The sequence below is a fragment of the Pleurodeles waltl genome, chromosome 10 (assembly GCF_031143425.1).
Source record: "Pleurodeles waltl isolate 20211129_DDA chromosome 10, aPleWal1.hap1.20221129, whole genome shotgun sequence".
Taxonomy (NCBI): Eukaryota; Metazoa; Chordata; class Amphibia; order Caudata; family Salamandridae; genus Pleurodeles; species Pleurodeles waltl.
In genome coordinates, this window is record NC_090449.1 from 690023010 (window position 1) to 690035911 (window position 12902).

A 12902-nucleotide genomic window follows, 5' to 3' on the forward strand; every position below is an offset into this window, starting at 1 on the left:
AGAACTAATTTTGGATTCAAAATACAATGCCTATGTCTGTGAGTTGGATACACAAGAGAGCCTCAATGCATCATTATATATGGCCTTCTTTCCTGTGATTAGTCCTTGTGCCACTCTCTTTCTAATTTCTTACATGCTATCCTTTCTACGACGAGGTAGGTGGTAAACAAAGGGGCAGATGTGCCACATTGTTTCTCTCGTGTGCAGAGTCTAAAAGGAGGTGGCCATGTAAAAGTGGGCAATTCCTCCTAGCCACCCTATCATTTAAACAAGAGTTTGCCATAAAGCAAAATGAGGATTTCATCATGGTAAGTACAAATAATGCATCTGTAAACACTTTCTGAGGACATTTCTCAGAGGGTCACCTTAGCTGTCTACCACTCCACCGTGTATTTTAATAATGTACTTTATTTGATCGTCACAAGCAGGGTCAAACAAAGAACAACACATTTTCATCAGTAAACAATCCATTGAGCAAAACTACACCAAGATTAGAAAATAGTTAATCAATAATAAGACGATAAAATGATGATAAATAATTCAGAGAGCAAGATAGCATATTTTTGCAAAACACAATAATCTTTAAAATGTCAAGGATGTACAATATCTAAGAACTGTTTTTGAAAAGCATCCAACTCTGTGACATACCTCCTTGGAGCACAGCGACTACAGATCAATCCTACTGTACTTTTTAAAATCTGCAGCTTCTTTAAGTTTGGAATTAAATAATCTCTTGACAAGTGCTTGTAGTACTTACAAAACAATACAAAATGCAGCAAGGTTTTGGGTAAATGTAGTCACAGGGACATCAGAAATTGCCAGCTGCATCAAATTGTCCTAAAGAGAAACAACTTTTCCAGCTGATGGAGCCAATATGAAATCTAGTACATAACATTCTTTACCATGGGGTAACTAATCCATTCCAGATAGGGCTTCACTGACTCAGGTTTTACCTCCCCATAACCCTATGCACCAGGAAGTTATTGGAGACCCAGAGTTTATCCTCCTTCCTCAGAACGCCTGAATTCAGGAAAAAGAAGGGCCTGCTCAGTTTCCAAAAGGTAATCTGGCTATAATGGAGGCAGAGGATCATGGGCCCAAGGTGCATGCCAGACAATCCTAGCTGATGTGCCTATTTAGCGAGTCATGGAAGTTGTACTAAATCAGGCACCAACTCAACAAAGGCAGCCCATGTCAAGTTCTTCAAGGACCAAAAAATGTGGGCTGCTTGCAGGAATCCACAGGGTCCTTCTATGCATCCTATTTACCTCAACCTGGAGGATTTTGGTGTTCTAATATCCCCAACCCAGTACAGTAGGTGAGAAAATGAGTGCACATGTTTTGTGAATCTCCACAAGTAGTCAAATGAGGTTATTCCCAATTCTATACAGAAGCTAAAAATGGATCCAATTGCCTATGAGAAGCGAGGCCTCCCACTTTCACTGACAAGTGGCCCACATATTCCTTTGCTCAAATGCTATTCCCAAATAGAGAAAGAAATTTGCCCTCTCTAATCACTTTCCCTAAATTGACAGACAATAGATTCTCATGTACTTTGGTCTATATGCCATTGTCAGTTTTGGACTTGTTGGTCTCCAGATTCAATTTCTCCAAAAGCTCAAAAAATGCACCTAAGAAGGTCTTAAGACCATTAGAGGCATTGGTAAACAGAACGGCATCATCAGCATAGAGAAGCGCAGGCAACGGTCAGCTCTTCACAATAGACAGGTCTTTCCAACATCTAAAAGGGTGGTCACTAGACCGTTAACATCCAACAAAAAAAGAATGGGGACCAGGACATAATACTGTCGGACTCCTCGTGTTATGTTAAAGGAAGCAGTACATTCTTGTCTCCAAAGCTTACTAAGACAGTGAGATCAAAATGTAAGGCATGTAAGAAATGCACTAATCCCTCCACGACATCCCCTTGATGTCAAAAGGGCCCAGAGTTTGGATCTTTTCACACTTTTGCACTTGAGGAATCCATAAAGGCAAGTTGAATGGAGCTATGCTTGGCCACTTTATACTTATTGATTAACAGGCATAAGTTTAGACAATGTTCTGTCATTCCCAGCCCTGTGTGGAAACCATACTGTATCTCAGACAAGAGTTTATTGTCCAATGTCCAGGATAGTAGCCTGTCTAGTATAAATCTTCCTACTATTTTATTAGAAGAAGCCAACAAAGAAAATTGATCATAACAGGATGACTCCTGGCAATTCTCCTTTGTCAACATTGGGACAATGATCGCTGGCTGTCAGGACTTTGGAAGACCAACCTCACAGACTATGTTGAATAGGTGTGTTAGGGAAGATACCCAAATTCAATATTTCCCCTGTAAAGATCAATAGGAACACCTTTGGGACCAGGTGCTTTGTTAGTTGGGCTCATATTGATTGCAGTTGTTACCTCTTCCAGAGAAAATGCAATGTTAAGTGGGAATTGAGGGGATTCAAGAACTATCCACTAGTCTGACAGTATATCTTGCTGAAATGCAACAGCCATGCTTCAGAGCAATGTTACAACTTAAAGAAAGCTTGGAGGGGTTAGAAGAAGAATTGATGTTAACAATATCCCAAAAGCTCTGGGTATTTCTTTTGTTAGAGAGGCTTGGACTAAATGTTCCTGCAAACCATTCCTCACCTTTGCTTGTCTTGTAGCCAGTGCCAGTTTACATTACCTGTGGCAGGTTACAATTTCATCCCTGTTAAACCAAGAGCCAACCCTCAGATCTATTGCTGTTGCAGTTTTTGTAACTAACTGTTTCATAGCATCTCCCAGTAATTCAAAGGTGACAACTACATGTACCACTTGGTTTCCCTTAAGAGGCAGGTAAGGATTGTGTTCAGATTGATTGAAACAAGTTTTTGAAAAAGTACTGATATGTTAGCATTTTTCCAAACCAGTCTACTCAAATTGTCCCTAATAGACAAATGGTAATAAGCCTCCATTACCTCACACTTACCACTTCTAGGAAACCCCAGCGAGACAGTAAGGGAGTTATGATCACTAAAGATGCCAGTTTTAACCACCCCATCTATAATTGAGTTAAGTAGATCGCTCATAGCAAAAACATAATTAATGATAGAGCAGTGACCACCCCACCAGTAAAAGTAGCTACCTTTGGATCACTATAACTCAGAACCTCAAGGGTGTTGCATAAGCTGTGACAAACTAAAAGGGCCTCTTTGCCCTTTCTTAGACATAAAGAATGGGTCACTTCAAAGGGGTTATGCCCGAATAAGTTTGAAGTATCAACCATCTTGACGTTAAAATCACACTTCCCATTAAGAAGTGGACTATTGCCTAAAATATCAATAAAAGAGAAAAAGGAGCTGAAAATAACAATATTATGGGTGGAAAAATAATCATTATAGAAATGCATTATAAATAGCCCCAAATTGTATGCCCATTCAACATGGAAGACTTGCATTATCCCACTACAAGTATTAACCGTATTATAACACAATCAAGGGACACCTTGAACCATACTATTAGCATAGTTCTGGCCCGCCCCCGGAGAAGACGGAAAGGCATGCTGTGTATAGCTCACAAACCTTTTGCAACACCCCTTTCCATCAGACCAGGTTTCCTGCAACATGACTATATCAAAGTGCTTGATATATATTAAAGCTAATCTAGTGACCCCCAGCTTAGCCTTGACTCCTGCTATGTTCCAGCTGAGAATTTTAATAACAATGGTCAATACGGTGGTGGTACCAATCAAGTAATTGGATTGATCAGGCTGCTTAGGGGGCTGTCAATCCAATTCCGCCAGGATTGGCAGAATTTCAAAACAGTTGGCTGTCAAAATCCCTGCAACTGAGGCCAGGTTATTTGGACTGATTTCTGGAGGATTGCGACTACCTTAGGCTTGATTCAAATGATGATGAAACAATTATAAGGGCAGGAGCTTAATTATTCCTGACTTAACCACACCCATGTTAACATGTTGATGTCAGACCATCAACCACCATTGGACATTTAAAATTACCCATGACGCAGTCAGCTTCAGAGCATTTTGAGCAAGAGCCCACCCACCTGGCTCTATGAACCATTAGAATATCACTAAAAAGGTTACAATGGAAACTAACATTACAGCTAAACCAATGTGTAACCTGTTTTTCAGCTGCTCAGTGGACTTGTAAGACTCAGGTGTCAGTACAGGAAAGTTTGCCAAAACAAAAACATCTGGGAAAGAAGCGGGTGGCATATAGTTGGAACTCCTTTTCCCCAAGCTCTGCTCTCACCCACAGCTGGATCCCAGGACCTACCATCCCCTATAACACTGCCCACCTCAGCGAGGGCAGTAAGCCCCTCCCCCGAGGACCACTGCCCTCTTGGGATATTTCATTGTAACAAATAAGCTTAGTGGGTAAGGGAAGGGCCCTTAGTGAAATTATTTGCATACTCCTGTGCTACCCCCAGGGACAAATCTGCGAGCCCTTGCAGCATCACACCCAGACAAATTTTCAAGCATGAGCCCAATGGACTTCAGCTAGTCATTAAAGGGATTGGGTTTAAGATCTAAAAGAGCACTAAACTTGCCACAAACAAACTCAGCCAGATTGACTCTGTAGCACAAATCTGTCCCCACAGAGTCAATCATCTGCATTACTGAGCTGATATATTTCACAAATCCTTTGACTTAGAGGGTCTTTTCCTATGCTTTTCCACCGGCCCCACCCATACAGATGGCACGATGCCCTGGGATAAACCATTAATGAGGAACAATTTCTCAATGGGCTGGGATACCGTCGTGGGAATGTTGGAAAAAATGTGGGCGTCACTTATTGGGAAGAATTTTGTGCTGTAACAGTGATCCAGACAAAGGACAGAATAACTCTTCTGTGGAGAGTAAGAATCCCTAGGAGAATCAGTTTAATAAAACAATCAGCCAGAAAGAATGGGTAGAGTGTACTTGACAGCTGGGGAAGTCCAGGGGCAAAGAAGGTTGCACCAGGCCAGCATGTACCAGGCAATGACGGGTTAAGGCAGGCCCTATGGCCCGATTTTGGCCTGGTCATCACCTGGACACATGCTCAAGGGCATCCAATGTGCATCCAGCACTGTTGGTGGGAAGATGGAAATGAATGTGCCTGCACGGTGCTATTGTCAGTCTCTCACCTCCTGGTGTTGTAATTTAGTAGCGATTAGATTAAGCATTAGCAGAAGACATCTTGTATTTAGCAACTATTGTGAACATTTAGTGGAATCCATTTGTATTCATGGTAGCCATTTTCTCTGCCACATGCTGCCATGTGTTCACCATGTGCTCTGTCCTACCTTTCTGTTAACTACTCTTGAAAATCTGTCTAGTGACAAGTTATATTTAGCACCTCCCACTTTGAACATGCCCAATAAGGTCTGCAGCTGTTAGTAATTAGTAACCAACAGTAATGTGTCTACTAGTCCTTGAAAACTGTTAGCCCCTCCTACCTGTCGACTATGCATTTCCATATGACTTTATATGTATATAAGTCTTGCTACTATAATTGTACCACCTTCTTTTAGCCCCTGTCTGGGTATAAAAGGACCATGCTCTCTTAGTTCAGTGTGCTGCTTCAAACATTACCAAAGGGTGCTGTTTGAACTGTAGTACCACCTCATGAGGTTTAATAAACTTTTTCTTTTATTTCAGTTTCTGTGCCAACTTCTTCCTATATGGTCTAAGGACTTTGTGCAGAGAAGGGTGAACCCCTTGCACTAGTAGGCCTTGCTGACGCTTACTTCGACACTGGCAGGAACCAGAATTTTGGGCTCCGTAGTGGTGGAAGTCCCAGAAGTACGTCCCATGTTACAGGTTTCAAGCTCGAAATGAATGTGCCTGCCCACTGCAGTTGTTAGCCCACTACCTCCTGGCAGGGGCAGGAATTGAGGGTTCCGTAGTGCTGTAAGTCACAGAAGTGCATCCTGCCCCTGGGGCTATAAGCTGAAAATTAACGTGCCCACCCAGCCCTGTTGTCGGTCCACTGCATCCTGGCAGGAACAAGAATTGTGGGCTCTGTAGTGCTGGAAGCCCCAGAAGTGTGTCCAGATTCAATGACTGCAAGTTAGAAATTATTAAGTCCAGCCAGATTTGTTCTCGGTCCCCCGCCTCCTGGCAGGAACAGGAATTATAGGCTCTGTAGTGTTGGAAACTCCAGAATTGCATCCCACACGGCAGGCAGTAAGCTAGAAATTAATGAATCTGCACAGTGCTGTTGTCAGTCCTCCATCTCCTGGCATGAGCAGTAATTGTGGGGTCTGTATCGCTGGAAGCCCCAGAAGTGCATCCCAATTCCAAGGGGGGAAAGCTGAATATTAATGCGGCTGCAAACTGCTGTTGTCTGTCCACCATCTTCTGTCAGCAGCTGGAATTGAGGGCTCTGTAGCGCTGGAATGAATTAATGAATGATGTATTTTTATAAAGTGCACTGTCACTCCATAAGAAGCATCCTGGTGCTGCGGAAAACAGATGAAGGCCACAACAGCAGGAGGATCCCTAAGTTACAGAATCAAAGAAAAGCATTCTACGTTTGGAATTTCAAAGATCCAAGATTCAATTGCTTTAGGAAGATCTCTTTTGAATTGAGAGATCACAGTGCCATAGGGAGATTAGCCTTTGCTACCAGGACCGCAAAAAAGACCTTCCTCCCATTGATTTAAATCTAAAGTTCAGAATCTTGATAAGATTTACAGATGAAGACCTAAGCAGACGGGAAGTAGTGTAATGAGTAACTCTCATGATTAGATATTTGGGTTCCTAATTTCTGTAAACTCTAAACATTAAAAGGAGGATTTTAGACATGATTCTTTTATTAATAAGCAGCCTATGTAAGGCTCTCATACTGGCATATGCTGAAGAGCAGCGAAGCAGGTTCAAAACCAATCTAGCTGTTGCATGCTGAACCGTCTGTAACTTTAAAATGGTTCGCTTAGCAGAACCAACATACAGGCTATTTCAATAATCTAATCTAGAAGAGATAAGTGACACCACACTGTTTTCCTAGCCACAAGGGGAAGAAAACCTAAAAATGTTTCAGGGATTTTATGAAGCTAAAACATGTACCTGCTACTACAGATGTTTGTGGATGGAAATGCAAGGTGGTGTCAAATTTGACTCTGAGGTTCCTTGCCACCTGGACTGCAGGTCAGGTGGGATGGTTGGAGTGAAGGAAGGCCACCATGCTAAGGGGTCGAATGTATTTCACTTCCCAAACAGCATAACTTCCATTTCATCGGTGTTGCACTGAAGGTGATTGGCTTTCATCCACCGAATGACTTCAAATAGTCAATTTTTTAATTTAAGTTACAAGTCAAGAGAGTCCTTATCTAGTGACAGTATCAATTGCATGTCATCGGCATAAGAGATCACCTCAATGCAGAAGGAGGATATCAATGTAATCAAAGGTGCAATGTATATATTAAATGGCACAGGGCTCAATGAGGAGCCCTGTAGAACTCCTAATCTGATTGATTTTTCTGGGGAGAAGAAAGATCCTACCATCACTGTTTGCCTATGGTTAGATAAAAACAACTTGATCCATGCCCAGGCTAGATGGGAAATACCAGTTTTGTACACCAATTGCAGCAGTGTCTTGTGTGCGACGGTGTCAAATGCTACAGATTGGTCTAATAAGATTAAAACTACATTATTCTCTGCGGCTAATGTAATTTTAAGATTGTCCAAGACCTCTAACAACGCGGTCTCTGTTGAAAATTTTGGGTGAAAATCTGATTGTCTGGGATGCAATATGTTGCACTCTTCCACAAATGCCATCAGTTGAGCATTTAGCAGTTTTTCTATGATTTAACTTAGGACTGGAAGTAAAGAGATGGGTCGTAAATTAGATAGCAACATGATGCCCACTAGTTGATTTTTCTGTAGCAGCTTTACTACAGCTATCTTCCAAGCAGTCACAGAAGTGCATCCTGCCCCAGAGGCAGCAAGGTGGAAATTAATGCGCCTGCCTAGAGCTGTTGCCCATTCCTCGTCTCCTTCAGGGACAGGAATTTTGGGGTGTGAAGTACTGGAAGCCTCAGAAGTATGTCCTGTGCCCTGGGCCACAAAATGGAAAGCAATGCACCCACCCAGTGCTGTTTTCTGTTCCCCCAATACTAGCAGGAACAAGAAACTTTGGGGGTCATTCCGACCCCGGCGGTCAAGGACCGCTGGGGCCGGGGTTGGCGGGAGCACCGCCAACAGGTTGGCGGTGCCCCGCAGGGCATTCTGACCGCGGCGGTTTGGCCGCGGTCAGAACAGGAAAACCGGCGGTGTCCTGACGGTTTTCCGATGCCCTGAGGAATCCCCCATGGCGGCGCAGCTTGCTGCGCCGCCATGGGGGATTCCGACCCCCTCACCGCCATCCTGTTCCTGGCGGTTCCGACCGACAGGGACAGGATGGCGGTGAGGGGTGTCGTGGGGCCCCTGGGGGCCCATGCAGTGCCCATGCCAATGGCATGGGCACTGCAGGGGCCCCCGTAAGCGGGCCCCACATAGAATTTCAGTGTCTGCATTGCAGACACTGAAATTCGCGACGGGTGCAACTGCACCCGTCGCACCCTTCCCACTACGCCGGCTCCATTCGGAGCCGGCGTCCTCGTGGGAAGGGGTTTCCCGCTGGGCTGATGGGCGGCCTTCTGGCGGTCGCCCGCCAGCCCAGCGGGAAACAGAATGGCCGCCGCGGTCTTTTGACCGCGGTGCGGTCATTCGGCGGTTCCCGCCAGGCGGGCGGCTCCCGCCGCCCTCTGGGGTCTGAATGACCCCCTTTGTCTCTGAGGGGCTGGAAGCCCCAGAAGTGTTTTTGATGTTATTCCCATTTAGTCCTAGCAAAATCTATCAACAATGAGTTGTTTTGATCATTCCTCAGCGGTAGTCAAACTGTTGGGTCCAGGAGCAGGGCAAACACTGTCAGACAGGATAGACCCCTGGAAATTCACAGCTAGATCCTTCGAAGACAAAATGTGGGACCAGACGACCCAATATTTCCAAGAACATGAAGGAAGGGTTGCCTCACAAAGCGTTCGGTGGGAAGTCTTCAAGGGGGTCCTATGTGGATATGCACAGGTCTTGATTGGTAGCATGAGGAAAGAGCGCACTCTGCAATGCATGACACTAAAAAATTAAATTGACACTTTTGAAGGCTGAGTTGCTGGGGGAGAGCGGCCTAGTATAGAACAAAGCCATAGGCTCCAGCTGCAAAAACGGGAACTCAGAGACTTAGCCGAGAATAAGGCCAAGGCATATGCACTGGCGACACAGCGCCATCTGTACAATGTCGGAGACAAGGCGAATAAACTTATAGCTTGGCAGGAAAGAAGGGACAGGGGGAAGAACTGGGTTGCGGGGCGATGCACACTGCCAGGAAAGCCATAGCGGTTGCTTCTGCCACATACTATGAACAGCTATAAAAGTCCCCATCAACTCACACGGAGGAGGAATGTGTGGATCTTTTGAAAGATATCTCTGTTCGAGTTCTCTCTAAGGTGAACAGGGCTGACCTAGTCTTGACGGAAGAGGAGGTTGGGGATGCAATCAGGGTACTACAGAATGGAAAGGCAGCAGGCCCCATTGGACTGCCCGTTGAACTATATAAATGTGTGATTAAGGAGGTGGTGGGGCACATGCACATGCTAAAAAAGGGAATTCAGGAGGATGGGGATTCTCCCAGTGGACCATAAAGTAGCCACGATTGTGGTGCTTTGAAAAAGGGCAAGAATCCAAACAATTGTAGTACATACCGGCCCATCTCTCTCTTAAATGTGGAGGCCAAGGTGTTGGTGAAGGCTTTAGCCAATAGGATTATAAAAGTAATCATGACCCTGATTCACCCGCCAAAGCTGGATTCATGCCTCACAGAAGTACAAGGCTTAACCTGAGATGGCTGCATGGGGTTATGCATATGAACGGTATACCAGGCCATGAAGACACGTTTCTGATGTCGCTGGATGCACAAATGGCATTCATCATCCTCAAATTGTCATACCTATTTGCTGTTCTTCCCCGGATGGGGCTTGGCTCCTCCTTTTGTACCTGGGTTAGGCTCCTATACCAGACTCTGAGGGTGAGAGTGGGGGTAAACAGGGTGACCTACCGTCCATTTGCCACTCAGAGGGAATGAGGCAGGGTTGTTCTTCTCGCCAATGCTCTTTGCCCTTGTATTGGAGTCGCTTGTGGCCTGGATACGACAGGAACCTCTGGTGACAGGAATCAGAAGGTGGAAACGGATGGGAGGAGCCTATTTCTCTAGACTCAGACAACATCTTACTGTATGACACCAGACCATGCAGCACGGTGGATAGGTTGCTTCACATCTTCCAGATTTTTGGTCCTTACTCAGGGTGTGAAATCAACTGGGATAAGCTACCCTGGGAGGAAATCTCCTGTGCTTCCTGCGCATTAGAGGGCATCCGTGGTGAGTGGAGGGTTCCAATATTTGGGTATATACATCGTGCGATCTGTTGACACTTTCCTGGACAAAATATGCATCATCAGTTGGAGTGCCTCCAAAGGGATGTGGCACACTGGCCGGGACTCCCATTATCCTTAACGGGGAGGGCAGTCTTATTTAAGATGATGATCCTCCCACGCCTACTGTATGTCTTATAGAATATTCCATATATGGTGCCACACAAACTGTTCAGGGAAATCAATGGTGAAGTGCGCCGCCTTTTGTGGGATGGGGGTAGCTCCTGTATCTCTGTCCAAGCTCCAATGTGGAGTATTCAAAGGGGTTTGGTGATATCTGACATGCTCCTATATTAGTGGGCCGCACGACTATGCACAACTATGCACAACTATGCACAATAAATCACTGGGTTTTTGTGGCCTGGGATGACCCGGCATATCAGGTAGGCAGGGATGCAATGGGAGATCAGGGTTATCTGTCACTTCTTTATGTTGCTGGGTGTGAAGGCCAAATTGTGCTGCATACCCAATCAGTGGTGCAGGCATGGAAGCAAATTTCTTGGTTTGCGGACAGACTGACATGCCGGACACCTATCTGGAGCAGCTGACTGCTGCATGAGGTTGGGAAACTACAAGGATTTGGGCAGTGGGGGCTGATTAGTACAGATTATTAGGAAGACATCTGGAGAGGAGGGTCGCTCCTACCTTTTGCGGACCTGGCGAAAGAGTATGGCATGAGCAACTCTCTCGAATCTGCGCTGCTATAGGATAGGCTCCTGTTGGAACCCATGATGACCAAGGACATCTCCCTGACATATAAGAAGTTACTCAGTAACTCTCCTGATTTCCTGCAGAACTGCCTGGTAGCATGGGAGGGTAGCATTGGGCTGATTGAGGAGGGTGACTGGACGGAGGCGATTCATAGCCCCATGGAGATCGCCATAAGGGCCATTTTGGTTAATACATCTTAGAATCCTACAAAGGTTGTCACGTATGCTCTCATTATTCTAAAGAGACTACTGGATTTGAGCGGCAGAATCACCTGTGGTGTGGGAGGCTGAGTCTTAACCCACTACTGGTGACACCTGTTGCCCTAATCCGGGTTTTGCTCTGGCTAACTAGCAGTGCCTCCTCTCTACCCAAGAGCAGGGATGATTGGACAGCCGTGCGCATGACATAATTGACTCCTCAAGGAAATCGTAGTTACTCAGATCTCATCCGTTTCTCTCAGTTACATTAGTCTCACATATACAATAACATGCAGATGCAATATATGTTTCAATAAGGTTTTAATGAAGCGACTGTATCTTAGACAATAAAGCATGTACTGCAATAACCAGGACGATAAAGCTCGACAAGATTAAAATTGTGACAAGGAGAGTAAAGCATAGAAATAACGCTACCATATTGTCACTGGGGTCAATAGACTAATTCCTACCTAGGCTATAATAGAGCATAGCGTGTTAAGCTCTAGTTCGGCCCTTCAGGTTCCCCTGGGAAGACCTCATCCCCCATACCTGAGCAAAGGCCTGAAGTCTGCATAAGCAGTTGTAGCGAAGCGTTCAGCAATCAGCATACAGTTGTGTTCATCTGGCTGGAATCTCCCTCTAAAGTATATGGGACAGGGAAGTGTTTTTTAAAATAAAACAACTCATGTTCTGAGAAAATGTCCCTACGTAAGGATGTGTGTGTTTCTATGAACACCTATCTTACAGCACCCTTTGAGAGAAGCACAGAGTGCTTGTTTAAGAACACAGTGCTGGCCTTAGCAAAGAACAGCTAGATAGAATTAAATAAAACAAGACCGCAAATGTGGCTATTGTTAAAATAATAAATGAAGCTGAATGAAATGTATCTAGGTTAAAGTGCACAGCGGCAGGCCTAGTGTGCTAAAATAACGTGCATGAAGCTATAACTAAAATGGCTACACAACACCCTCCCCTTGCCAGTTGAAGGTGGTTCAAAGCCTAATTATGTATAAAAGCTACCAAAACTCAACCTTAGATATATATATATAAAAATGTCAATATTGACAAGTCAAAAAGGACACTTGAGTATATATAAAAGGACAATTTAAAAATGTTAACTTGTGGCATAAGAAAGCCGGATTTCAAGAGTCAGAGTTATTTTGGAAGTTGCCAAAACAATCCGGGACAATTGAAGACAGGAAATCTTCCACTTCAGCAGGTGTTAAAGTTGGAAATGCATTGCCAAGAAGGACCAGGGAGCATTTGTGTACCATACCCTGAGCTTCAGCCAAGGCAGCAGAATTCCGTGTTGTGCCCATTAATGAGTTCAAAGCCGCATCCTGCTGGAAGGGCAACTCATAAGCAGATTCCCATTGCAAATGCACCCTCAACGCGCATGTCCGGTAATGAACCCTCAGCGAGAACATGAACAGATCAGGGTCCAATGAAAGCAAGCGCTGCGTAGAAAGACAAACTCTTAGTGCATGTTCGAATGAGCACCAGAGGCACTGAAACACGGGCTGCACACAATGCAAAACGGGCCT